Source organism: Panulirus ornatus, chromosome 53, assembly GCF_036320965.1.
Source record: "Panulirus ornatus isolate Po-2019 chromosome 53, ASM3632096v1, whole genome shotgun sequence".
Classification (NCBI taxonomy): domain Eukaryota; kingdom Metazoa; phylum Arthropoda; class Malacostraca; order Decapoda; family Palinuridae; genus Panulirus; species Panulirus ornatus.
Genome location: NC_092276.1, coordinates 1,543,799 through 1,557,838, shown reverse-complemented (window position 1 = coordinate 1,557,838; position 14,040 = coordinate 1,543,799).

Below are 14,040 nucleotides of genomic sequence, written 5' to 3'. Positions count from 1 at the left end.
GAGGAGTATCAGACAATCCAAGTGCTTGGTGTGGCCCAGTGTGAGGCCCAACCCTTCCTGGGGTCATGTGCACCAACCATCCCTTTTTCCTGGGGTCGTCATGTGATTTCGTGTATACCAACCACCCCCTTTCTAGAGTGGGGTCAGGACAGGTGACCTCGTGTACAAACTACCATCCCTTGTGGGTCATGTGACGTAGCACCACCTCCCTCCCCCACCTTTTTGCTGGGTCATGTGGTATGATAGAAGACCAATCCTCCTCCTTCCTCCTCCTCCTCCTCCTCTCCAGCCCCTCGTATACGTCGCCACCCATGAGGTAGAAAGGGTTTCCACGGGTCACACCGTGCAACTTCCTCTTGCTTCGAACGTTTCCTTGAACCCCACTCTTCACTACACCTCCACCTCGAGTGCCCTTGACACACACACACACACAGGACCACCGCACTTTCGTTCGTGCTTATCGGCTGCGTGATCGGGCCTCTCGCGTCACCACCACACCTGGTCAGGCGTCCTTTTACCTTTCCAGTTCTCCTGGAGGTGACACGACAAAGCTTTTCTTCCTTTTTATCCACGGATCAGGTGGCGAATTCCACAAGCACCCATATACATGTGTGTGTGTGTGTGTGTGTGTCTGTGTGTGTGTGTGTATGTGTGTGTAATTAAACGTTAACACTGTAAATACCTCGTGTTATACTCACACCATTTAACGTGAGGTTTCATCTATCAACGATACGGGGAAACCTTTCATATCGTTTCTGTTGTGGGGTCGGCTTAAACCTCCGTTAGCCTCCGGTTCATCTCGTCTGCCAAGCCCTCATGAGCTCCTGTGTGTGGTCAGCGGTGGCCAGCGGTAGATCCTCTTAAGTTATTCTCAAGATCAACACACACAGCTCTCCATCATGCCGGTACTGCCTGACGCTAATGTAACTGTGCCAAACCATTTCTAAACGGACTGACAGTAACTGCCGTAGTTCAGTGCACAGTCTCTCTCTCTCTCTCTCTCTCTCTCTCTCTCTCTCTCTCTCTCTCTCTCTCTCTCTCTCTCTCTCCCCTTGAATGACTAAAGTAAATCACCAAGATATTCACCAACTAATGGACGACGACGCTGGCTGAAGAATCAACGTAATGTATAATATGGTGATTAGCGGATCCCTCATCAGGAAATGGTTAATCAGCCGTGTCGGGTCTAATGAAGAGAGATAGAGAGGGAGATGCTCCATCCTGCTACTGTCCTCCACCAGAACCTCGCTCCGTCCTGTGTGCGATTCCACACACACACACACACACCCACACACAAACACACACACCCACACACGCACACACAAGACATATATATACACATACACACACACAAATATATATATATATATATATATATATATATATATATATATATATATATATATATATATATATATATATATGGTGTTATAATGTAATAATCCCTTCGACATTCTAAAATATGCAGAAGAAAATACGCATATCATATATTCAGTATTTTGGTGCTTTCTGAAAGTATCAATTTTTTTGGAATTCTCGGATCTCCGGACCGAAATCTCCAACGATCAATCCGCATTAGAGATCTCATGACCGTACGTATTCCATTTACCTCTTGTGTTTATATACCGAACTCCTCATCCCACCGAGGTAGTGCGTCTCGCCAATGAATGTGTGCTACGGTTAACGACGTCATACACACATGAAGGAAATATATATATATATATATATATATATATATATATATATATATATATATATATATATATATATATATATATATATATATAATGTTTTACGACGCTGGGAAAATTAATCGTACGACTAATTAATAATCAGTTATCGTCATGGTAACCGACGGCTCAGCTGAGGCTTGTCAAACTTTAATGAAAGTTGAAGGAGAGAGAGAGAGAGAGAGAGAGAGAGAGAGAGAGAGAGAGAGAGAGAGAGAGAGAGACGCTCTCTCTCTCTCCCTGGATGTCCAACTTTCCCACCCATATTCGACCTTCGGAACATACAGCATAAAGAACACATCAAGGAACTCCTTACGCTTTAGGTATTCCCCCCCACCTCAGTACTGCAGTGCTAGATCTAGCGGCTTGAGCTGGGCGGTTTTGTGAGCGCTCCATCCCGCTCCTTTACAGTAGGGAGAACCGAGCAATATTTGCTGGTAGGTTTGTGGCCATTCCAGGGAAGAGGATGTACGCGACCTTGCCAGCCAATCACCTTGGGACTTGGTCAACTACTGCTGCTGCTGTTGTTGCAAAGGCTTGTTCTGTGGCGTCCCACAGCTTGGCAAGCTTTCTGTGGCGTCCCACAGCTTGGCAAGCTTTCTGTGGCGTCCCACAGCTTGGCAAGGTTTCTGTGGCGCCCCACAGCCTGGCAAGCTTTCTGTGGCGCCCCACAGCCTGGCAAAGCTTTCTCTGGCGCCCCACAGCCTGGCAAGCTTTCTGTGGCGTCCCACAGCTTGGTAAGCTTATCATATATATCACTCACGAGTCGATCTCAGTCCTCTCCCCTCACCTCCCCCGGCTGAATGCGAGACACGACTCACGAAAGAAGACTAACATTAATATCCTCGATATTTTGCCCACCCCCCTAGCCGCGTCCAATATCGGCTCGACATTTCTTTTTTTTTTTTCTTTTTTTTGAAGAGTATTCGCCCGAAATGATATTTTGTATTCCTGGATTTAAATTATTCCTACGTCTTCTCCCCACCCCCTCATCTCCATCCTTCCACAAGAAGCGTCACTATATTTTTACAATTTTTCTTTTGTTTTCGCCTCACCCCCACCCCATCCCACACACCTTATGCTGGGCTTAATTCTCTTTATCGACTTTATCATAAATTTCTTCGACCAGTTATTTCTTTTATTTTCGACTTTATCATAAATTTCTTCGACCAGTTATTTCTTTTATTTTCGATTTTATCATAAATTTCTTCGACCAGTTATTTCTTCTTTTTTTTTTTACTATTCTTTTAACCGCCTGGGTCCGGGGGGGGGGGGGGGGGATTTCCAGCCACCTACAGTGGGGGGTCGTCCGGGCAGATGATCTCTTTCATCATATTGCCCTTCAGTTTCTGTGTTCGCAAACTGTCTCTCTCAACGTTTGAAACAACGTTGGTTGGAGGGGAGGAGGAGTGGGGTCCTCACACCTTAAAAAAAAGAGGAAAATCTTATGAATATATTCCAGCCACCTACAGTGGGGGGTCGTCCGGGCAGATGATCTCTTTCATCATATTGCCCTTCAGTTTCTGTGTTCGCAAACTGTCTCTCTCAACGTTTGAAACAACGTTGGTTGGAGGGGAGGAGGAGTGGGGTCCGTGAGGGCGTGGAAGGATCCACGTTTCCCATCCAGGTGAAATCTTAACCTCACACAGACGAAGGTATTCTCACACCTTAAAAAAAAGAGGAAAATCTTATGAATATATTCATATTTCTTTCCCTAACCCTCGATGTCTCGATGTAAAAATGGGTATTGCTACTGTATCTCTTCCAGTATTTCATGCCTGGTTTATCATTTCTTTTTTTTTTCTATACAGCTGAATGGGAAGATGTCATTGTTCTAGCCTCTCTTCTCTGGACTTGTTCTAACGTAACCTTCGCCCATTTCTTCAATGCGCTGAACACCGTAAGGATTTAGAACCCATTTTGATCGTATTTCAGGTCCATTTTAGTTTTTCTTTTTCTGAAAGGGGGGTGAAATGGCCTCTTTCGACCATGGGAAGAGGGTTTGGAAAGAGCCAGTCGACTGTCCAGTCTACTTACGGTGTGTCCAGTCCACTTCCAATCGACTGTCCAATCCACTACCAGTCGACTGTCCAATCCACTGCCAGTCGACTGTCCAATCCACTGCCAGTCGACTGTCCAATCCACTGCCAGTCGACTGTCCAATCCACTGCCAGTCGACTGTCCAATCCACTGCCAGTCGACTGTCCAATCCACTGCCAGTCGACTGTCCAATCCACTGCCAGTCGACTGTCCAATCCACTGCCAGTCGACTGTCCAATCCACTGCCAGTCGACTGTCCAATCCACTGCCAGTCGACTGTCCAATCCACTTCCAGTCGACTGTCCCGTCCACTTCCAGTCGACGGTAGTACGTGAAGGATCGATCCAGTTAACTCAAGAGGGTTGACACCTCACACCCAAGCCAGGTGTCACACGCCACTCAAATCCCAGTCGCATTTCATTCTTAAAAACAGTGCAGTTATTTCTCATCTGCGACAGCCACGTATATATATATATATATATATATATATATATATATATACACGACAGCCACGTACATCTAATATTACGTCGTATGGAAAAAAAAGAAACCATTACTTCCTAAGCAATTATTCCATTTTTCTTACATTTCAATCTCTCTCTCTCTCTCTCTCTCTCTCTCTCTCTCTCTCCCCCCAAACTCTAGAACCCTTGACCATCTCCGCCACTGCAGTAGATTCTGGTATCATCTAGCGAGCCCTGACTCAAACATACGAGCGAGTCTTGGAAGACCTGCTTACACACTCCTCGCTAATCCCTTGCCTGCGCTTAATTAACCATATAAAAAAGGGAGAGGGGGTGGTCGAGGGAAGATTGGGGTAGGTGGTGGGTGGTAGGGGTTGGTCCTCTCCTGATATGGCTTGCGTCTTGTTCTTGAAACTTTAATCACTGGAACTTAATGAAGACCCTGTTATGGGAAGTTCTTTAACAACTCTTTCCCCCCCCCCCCAACCCATAACTTCAGTTCTCTTTCATTAGCGAGAACGGGAGAGGAGGTAGGGAGGAGAGGAGGGAGGTGGGGAGGGGGAGGGAAGGGAGAACAAGCGTAGTGAGTGAAAGGAGACATTCTGGCTAAGGTAGAAAACTTGGCTAGGGAGAGCTCTAACTTGGTAAGAAAAGAGGACGATGCGCAGGGAGAGAACGGAGATGAAATAATAAAAAAAAAAAACGGAGTTACGACAAAAGAGAACAAAGGTACGGGAGAAAAACAGGGAGAAATAAGAACCCTCGAAGGGGAAGAGAACAGTGATAGTGGAGAAAACGGGAGCAGAAAACCATGTGTTACGGGGACATCAGCGACCACCTCTCCACGGAGTGTGGACTTATGCCTTCCCTGAACCCTCTCCTCCAGCATCATCAGGGAGCCATGACCTGAACCTGCAGTGGCCAGTCAGTATACTCAGTCACCAGCCTGACCGAAGCTTCATACAGCCTGACCGAAGCTTCATACAGCCTGACCGAAGCTTCATACAGCCTGAACGAAGCTTCAACCCATTCATACGAGAGCCAGTCTTTCGTCCCGACCATTCCTGGAACACTGTCATTCCCATTAGCCACTACTGAGTTACCTACACGGGGAATCATGAGTAGGTACATACATACAGACACATGACCGTATGATACAGCTAGTCTTACAACCACAGGAACCCCCCCATCCCCCCCATTATGGGATCTGACCCAACGCCAAGACTGTGCATCACGCACAGCAGGGTAAGGTAGGCTCCTTTCGGGGCGAGAAGATCCAAGACGATGATGTACTCCATATCGTCCACTGACTATGGTACATTCCGTCGAAAACGTTACCATGGCATGTGTGTGTGTGTGTGTGTGTGTGTGTGTGTGTGTGTGTGTGTGTGTATTCGTGTGTGTGTGTGTGCGCGCGCGCGTTCGTGATCACAACAGATCCATCACTAACGTTCAAGAAGAATTGCAGATATACATTTACAGATATGTATGCACTTAAGTTCCGCAGGTCTGAGTCAAATCTGTGCAAATGCCCGTTAGAAATGCAACGCCAAAATTCCAAAGCAAACTGAATATTACTCGCTGGTTTATCTCGAGTAAACTGGCATCAGTGTCTCCGGGCCGGGAAGTTCCTCACAGCGAGAAAGAGAATCTTAGAAGAGAGAGTAAGATAAATTCTTCCCCCTTGACTGCTTCATAAGGATCACCTCCCCCCTTGCAGCCTACCGCCTGTATTTTCTTTTACGTGTTCGTGACCGGCCGTGGTAAACGGCGCGGAGAGAGAGAGGAGAGAGGGAGAGAGAGAGAGAGATAGAGAGAGAGAGAGAGAGAGAGAGAGAGAGAGAGAGAGAGAGAGAGAAAGAAGTAAAAGCCATGAGGGGTCAACTTGGATGTGAGTGGAGGCAGCGTGCACTCAAGATTTTGGCCTCCGAGACACTTGGATTTCTCCAACAAAGTTCCCTTAAAAGGTGATAAACTCCCCCTCTTTATGCCTCTCTTATTGGAAGACTCGCTTTTCTGTTGTTGATACGAGTCTCACGGTCGCTCCCCTGGCCTCATGGGCCTTGTCGTCTTTCCCCCCTTGGTCTTATCTGGTGTAGCCATGAGTCCCATCGTCCCCTCCCCCTCGTCTTGTTTGTTAGAGCTGTGAGTCTCATGGTCGTCCCCCTGGCTTCACTTGCTATAGCCATGAGTCTGGTCGTTCCCCTTAAGTCTCTATCACTCGAGTGTTTCACTCCAATCACAGGGGATGCTCCCTCGAGGCTCGGTCAGTTACTGCGGAGTGACCTCTGGCTTGCTAGAACCTCCCGGAGTGATCCCTGGCTTGGCAGAACCTCCCAGAGTGATCTCTGGCTTGCTAGAACCTCCCGGAGTGACCTCTGGCTTGCTAGAACCTCCCAGAGTGATCCCTGGCTTGGCAGAACCTCCCGGAGTGACCTCTGGCTTGCTAGAACCTCCCAGAGTGATCCCTGGCTTGGCAGAACCTCCCGGAGTGATCCCTGGCTTGACAGAACCTCCCGGAGTGATCCCTGGCTTGGCAGAACCTCCCGGAGTGATCCCTGGCTTGACAGAACCTCCCGGAGTGATCCCTGGCTTGCTAGAACCTCCCGGAGTGATCCCTGGCTTGGCAGAACCTCCCGGAGTGACCTCTGGCTTGGCAGAACCTCCCGGAGTGACTCCACGCTTGGTGCAGATTCACCAAGTTCCGTCTGGCTCGTAATAACCACACCTTAAGCCAGATCCAAACGTGTGTGTGTGCGTGTGTATGAGATCCGCCATCTAGGACAAAAGACGATCAAGACTATGCAGTACGAATTCCCCTCCCACACGCGCCAAGGATCAGGAACCCAACATATCTTCAGAGAAGCTCTTCAGAAGCTTAAAAAATGCCGGGAGTAGAACTCAGTCGCATTCACTAACACTTACACGATCGACTCCGTGTTCCCCAGTGGCTGCGTTTCAGCCCAGCCATCGAAGCTGTGGTTGTACAGAAAAAATTCAGTAGGGAAGGGAAGGCACATCAGCTATATACCACACGTCACTGAGAACACGTTGGATGTTCCTCCACCTAAGCGATCTCAGGTGATCCGCTGGAGTCTTGGGGCTTCTAAGAGTACCTCACCAAGCCGTGGGTCAAGCATGTCACTCGTGGGGAACAGCACCTACGAAACAGATGCTTTCCGATGTCCCTGAGTCTGCCTATAACATTACTCAGTCCGTGGCTCCGTGTGTGTCGCTCCCTCCTTCGTCAGCATCACCCAAACACTTACGTACACGGCTCGAGGCCTTTACCCGCGTTGGCTGAGCCAGGGTGAACGCCTACCTCGTCGCCACCCTTGGGCACTGACAGTAACGTGAACGCATCGACCCCACACACTTGTTGCACGGAGCCACTGGAGGTATGTCCTGAGTACTCCTATCTTCGACGACCTTTACCTCGATCGAAAGTCACCGATGCCTGAGGTCAAGCACTACTGCCCGAGGAAGTACTACGAACACGAGAGTGTTTGAGGTACAGAGCAGGACCATTTATCTTACACCCTCCGACTCAGCCCAACGAGGGCCTTGCCAAGCTCCCGAACTGGATTTGATATCATCTAATTACAATCACTACATAACTACCTTCCTTTTTATACCTATTTCTACATTATTTTCTTAGTCTATTCTTATGAACTTCATCCTATTCCTCTTGTCTTCTATTCCTGTAATTTCGTTTCTGAGGACTTCCGTCCGTTACTGGAGCCTTTATATATATATATATATATATATATATATATATATATATATATATATATATATGACAAAGAGTCACAGTCTTACTATCATTTTTCTGTCAATCTACTCTCAAAACATTTCAGAAGTCAAATTTGATAACCAATGCACAACTTTTTGGAGTTCAGTGGCTGTAGTAAATCCCTTTCATATAAACTTCAGATAAAACTTATTCTATTAAAAAAAATCGTATAAAAATACGAGCCAAATTCTGAACAGCGTTCTCCCTGGCCATTACTAATCTTACTACCTTCACAGCGATGTGCTGGAAGAACGCCCCGTCTCTACACGATCGAAATACTGAACAGCAATCAATATGATATTAGTCTTCGGTTGAATTTTTTCACCGCACGCCATTTAACACAGACTGTGATTGGCACAATAATGAGCAGAATCTTCCAAATGTTTTCAACTTTTCAATATCATTCTTTACTCCAATCCTTCCCTTGTGCCTTGGGACGGCATTTTCTATTTGCCATGGCTATGCTAACTCGTCTAACCTAGCATTATATGCTAGGCTAACTCGTCTAACCTAACATGACATTCAATAACGAATGGTCAAAGCAGATATATTTCTGACAGCGAACTCAAAGTTGCAATTAGCTTTTTTAAGATAAAAGATATCCGGATACTAAACCAATTAATCTTGACTACGATTAACTAGAAGCCGTTTTGATTTCGCCTCCGAGGAAGATTCAAAACCCATCTCGATATAGAGGAGCCAAAATATCTTCGACTGGCGGAGGTAATTGTACAACTTGGCCTTCACTTCAGAGCGATAATGATCCAACTTCGAGGTGATCCAGGCGTGATAACTACAACTCTATACATACTGAAACGTGGACGAAAAACAATAACAATAAATTGTGAAAGCATACGTCTGTCTTCGGCGTCTATCTTCGGCGTCAGTCCCGACAGCGAAGCCACTCCGGCTTCGCAGACCCGTTGCAAACAGGCTTTTGAGATAATCAATAAAATGTAATACGAGGAAAAAAAATATGTACATAAAATTGCTACAAATGGTATGAGCTATCTTACCAGTGACGGGACTGCAGCAAATACAGTGTGTATATGTGCATAGCAAACTCGTACACGCAACATCAGAAGCAAAAACACCCGATATTTGCAAGGGCGCCAATAAGGCGAGCTGGCCGTCCTCAACAATGACAATATTTTGCTCAGTGAAGTTAGGGTATTAATTTGAACCAGTTGTCAATATATATATATATATATATATATATATATATATATATATATATATATATATATATATATATATAAGATAGACATAGGTATAGTGCGATCCCATCACTGAGAAGTGCGCGAAAATTAGGGATGATAAAAGTATAGATGTACTTACCTTTGTGCTTTACAGAGGATGTACAGAGTACATGCACAAGGTACCTATGAGCACCTACGACGAGATATTGCGTGGGGGGCAAGGGTTCAGCGCGTAGCGCTCACCGCCGGGATGGATAGGTATGTACCACGTTCCGGTAGATTTCCACTCGCATCCCTCAACAAACCACAGAGAAATCTAATGTTCTAGGCCAAGCAACACTTCATAAACGGCGGGAAACGAGTCCTACGCACTTGAAACACATATACTGTGTTCGTTGCATTGGCTCTGTACACGTTGCTAAGCGGGGTAATCGCCAGCAAACACCATCTGTTTACACACACACACACATGCACCAGCCAACCCCTTCGCGTCATCAATAACAACTTTCTAGCGTGCCTGACAGACAGTCACCAACCACAACCTCAGATTTTCTTACAGAGAGATGGTGATACGAAGTTCAGGTTTTCCTCTGACGTTATGTCTATCAATATCGTTCAAGTTCAGCCCCCCCCCAAAAAAAACCTAAAGCCGCGACGAGAAGAGTTAACCATTTGATAATGCCCGCCCCAAGACCTCGCTTCAAAGGGACATATAAAAGGGTGAAGGTTTATATACATCATACGTCTGTCTGCCTGCCTGGCTGGTTCGTGAGTTGGTTGTCCTGGACTCTTAGGCCTATCGATTGCCAAGGTCGCTGACGGTGTCAACTGCAGGTTACAACCACCAGTCGAACAGGGCCGTGCAACCCCTTTCTTGCAGGTGTTTTAAGGTAATTCTGAACCCATGTACACTTTCTGGTGGCAAGTCTGGCCCGTGTGCCTCAGCCTGCCTGCCTGCCCGACATTCCGCCCAGGCGTTTATTTACCAACTTGTTAAATTCAGAAAGGTGAATACACAGAAACCCCTTCATAAAATAAACAAAACACACCAGTTGCCACGCAGGGGGAAGGGGTGGAGTGTCTCCCTTCATGAGGCACTGGTCCCCATCAAGCACTCACTGTCATTCACACGCTGGGCACTGTCATCCACACGCTGGGCACTGTCATCCACACACTAGGCACTGTCATCCACATACTAGGCACTGTTATCCACACACTAGGCCCCGTCATCCACACACTAGGCCCTGTCATCCACACACTAGGCCCTGTCATCCACACACTAGACACTGTTATCCACATGTACCAGGCACTGTCATCCACACACACACACAATACACTGTCATCCTCATTCCAGACACTGTCATCGACACACACCAGACACTGTCATCCACGCGCACCACACTCACTGCCATACTAGACGCTCTCATCCTACATACACTAGGGTGTATCAGCCTCCTCCAGCCTCGGTCACACTACGCACACTAACTGCACACACACCACACCCCCGCGCACACCCTGAACCCGGCACTGTCACCGTCCATCAGGCACTGTCAACCATGACACCCAGCACTGTTGCTTCCCCTCAGGTCAATGTCGCCTCTTATGAATCACTGCCACTCCGCTCTCTCGGGCACTGTCGCTCCACTCCAGGCACCGCCATCATCTATAAGACACTGTTTGCACCACATGAGGCACTGTCATTCTGTTCCGACACTGAAGGTCATCCCACAGTGAATAACTGTCACCCTTCACCCCACACCCCACGAAACACCATCTATCATTTTTTTCACTGTTACACCAAGCAGTGTCTTCTTTTAATGTCATCCCGTCTCACTATTACTGGCAGTGTCTCCTCCGCTTCTAGCACTGTCAACCCACGTAAAGCAAGGGCACTGTCGACAACAATTCATCAGTCACTGAAACCCTACAGAGAGCACTGTCGCCCCACCCCAGGCACTGTCAACCCCCACACCCCGCCCTACGGCGAGGCACTGTCATGCTAACCCGAGGCGCTCACTGCCGCTCGCCCGGTTCGGGCCACACTGGAGGTGGTCAGAGCGCCACGAGAGCGAAATAAACAGTGAGGGGTGAGAGAGCACGCGGCTCCCGCCTGGCCCAGGAACCGAACCCCACAGCACGTGCGTGCGGGGGCCAGCACAGGACCCCACCACGGGGCAAGGGGGTCCGGTCTGTTCGGTCCGGTCGGTCGGTCGGGCCCTCTCCATCCCCAAGCAGATGGGGATGGGTCCTCTCCGGTCCTCTCCAGGTGGGGACGTTCACACGTCGCCAGCCTCACCTGTAGGGGATATTACAGGTCCCCTCCGTCCCCTCCTTCAGGATATCGTAGTCACCATCCTCACCACAATGTGGCTCCACTCACCAGGGTCATCCCTAGACCCCGGCGGTTGGGGGGGCACCATCTTCCTTACTCCCCTACTGAGGGAGGAGGAACTCGGTAGCGACGATTACCTACGTCAGTCAGATGTGATTAAGATCTTGTGTGGGGCACATGACAGGAGGCGTAGGCCATACGCCGGGTCTGTGGCTTGGGGTCTGAATGGAACGTGGCACAGACCACACTTGTAAGTCTGTGGTGAGGGGTCTGGCAGGAACGTGGCACAGACCACACTTGTAAGTCTGTGGTGAGGGGTCTGGCAGGGACGTGGCACAGACCAAATGGTGGCGGGACTGTTGTGAATGGGGTACAGGTAATACAGCTCCCGTCGCTGTGGAGACTCCACAGACTGCATAAGGGGGCGCTGTACGGGGAGAGAGAGAGAGAGAGAGAGAGAGAGAGAGAGAGAGAGAGAGAGAGAGAGAGAGAGAGACCCTCCCACAACCCCTTTTCCTTCGAGGGTTTTTCAATCTTTCTCCCCCAACTTTTTGGAAACTTGCAACTTCCGGACCCTCCTCCCCACAGAGAAAAATTGCAACCTCCTCCTCCCTCCTCCTCCTCCTCCTTTCATCTCATTTTAGATTTAAGGACTTTTCCCCCAGTGGCCTCATCTTGCAGAGGTATCGTCAGCGGGGTATTGCGTCCCACTGGAGTCAACACATCGAAGTTCCAGGCAGTGGGATCTGGTCTGCCGTGGACAAAGACTCTCTTACACCCGCCCACCCCCTCTGTAACTTTATCATGTCTCTTAATGTCTCGGGGAACTCCCTTCCCGCAGTTCTAAACAGGTCATGCTAATCCCTCTCTGGAGGGAAAGGTCGGTGGGAAAAGGCTTCCGGGAGAGAGATAGGGCGCTCTGTCCACTCGCGTCTCAGGTAAGATAGTCGCTCACCTGTTGCTCGCTGGACTTCCCATACGTGTTTTCGACCCGGGTCTTCGAGAGATCCTAGCGTCCCATGTCCCTACTGAGTGACGCTGAGTTTCGACAGTCTACAGTAGTGCATCGTTTGCGAGACGTCCTCCATGTCTCACATCTTCCTGGGATCTTTATAGAAATAATTCATAGCTCGGATATCCAGAATGATAGCCAGAGCTGCAAGCCATACATATATGACTTCACACTTTGGCAGTGTCATGTGATACATCATCACACACACATTGCATGGTGTTACTGACCATCCAACCCCTTCATAAACTAAACTAGACAAAAGACGGGTTCCTCAGCTTGTGTGTGTGTGTATATATATATATATATATATATATATATATATATATATATATATATATATATATATATATATATATATATATTACCCTAACAACCTCTTTCAACCCTTTTCACTTTTACAGCTTCGAAAATACGTTACGGTCAGATGCAGGGAAATGTGTATACATATACCACCTAATTTTCCAAATGAACTGGACCACAGGCAGTTGCTGGTCATCGTAACACCAATAAATGAATAAGACATCAAAAATTAATAAGCCCTCGGGGACCAAAATAATTTACGTGGTAAAACGCAGCCTGTTTTTTTTTTTACAGCCCGCGGTGAAAGTTTGTAGCCCTTAATTAAATTCATAGTAAATACTACATGCTTTTACAGGGAATATTGCAGCGTGATCCATGGCGAAATCATGAGAAAGTTGAATATTATCTGACCGAAATATTGCAAAGTATCTAAATCATTTTGGAGCGGTGGGGTTATTACACGACTTGTTGTCATTAGCTTTTGATAAATGAGAGGGACCAATTGACAAAATCATGTGTTAGGGGGTATACTATATGTCATGTATACGTGGCGGCAAAATATACTATCGATATATCTAAGGAAAGGAAATTCTTCATCTTGGTGGCTAATCAAACCTAATACACAAACGCCGTCTCGTATGAAGTTGGGCACTGCAATTTAGTACACAAATCTTTCCCTTCATTTACATACTGAATGATATAAGTTTGAATAACATGGTAATATCGCTACACATCATCTACAAACTTATGCACGCTTGATAAATGTTATTACCGCTAAATATTCCTGTTAATAAAAGCTTTTAAAACTTTAATATGAAATTGTTTGAAAATCATGCAAAATTATTGCCCATTATATCATGCATTATTCATAATACATTTTTCATGCAAATCATCTAAATAGATTGTAATGAAACGATCTATAAACATTGATTTTGCCGTAATCATTTTCTACATGTGTATTATGAATTCATATTTCATATTGCTTCTTTAAATATTTACACCATGAATTCTCATTGGATTTATCTATCTGTCGACTTATCTATCTATCTATCTTACATTCAACCATATCCATCAAATATAAATGCAGGTTCCTCACTATTCTGCCTTTCCGTTTTCTTTGTTTCCTTCTACATTCCAAGCATAAAGAATTTATGGAACCCATAAACCAGC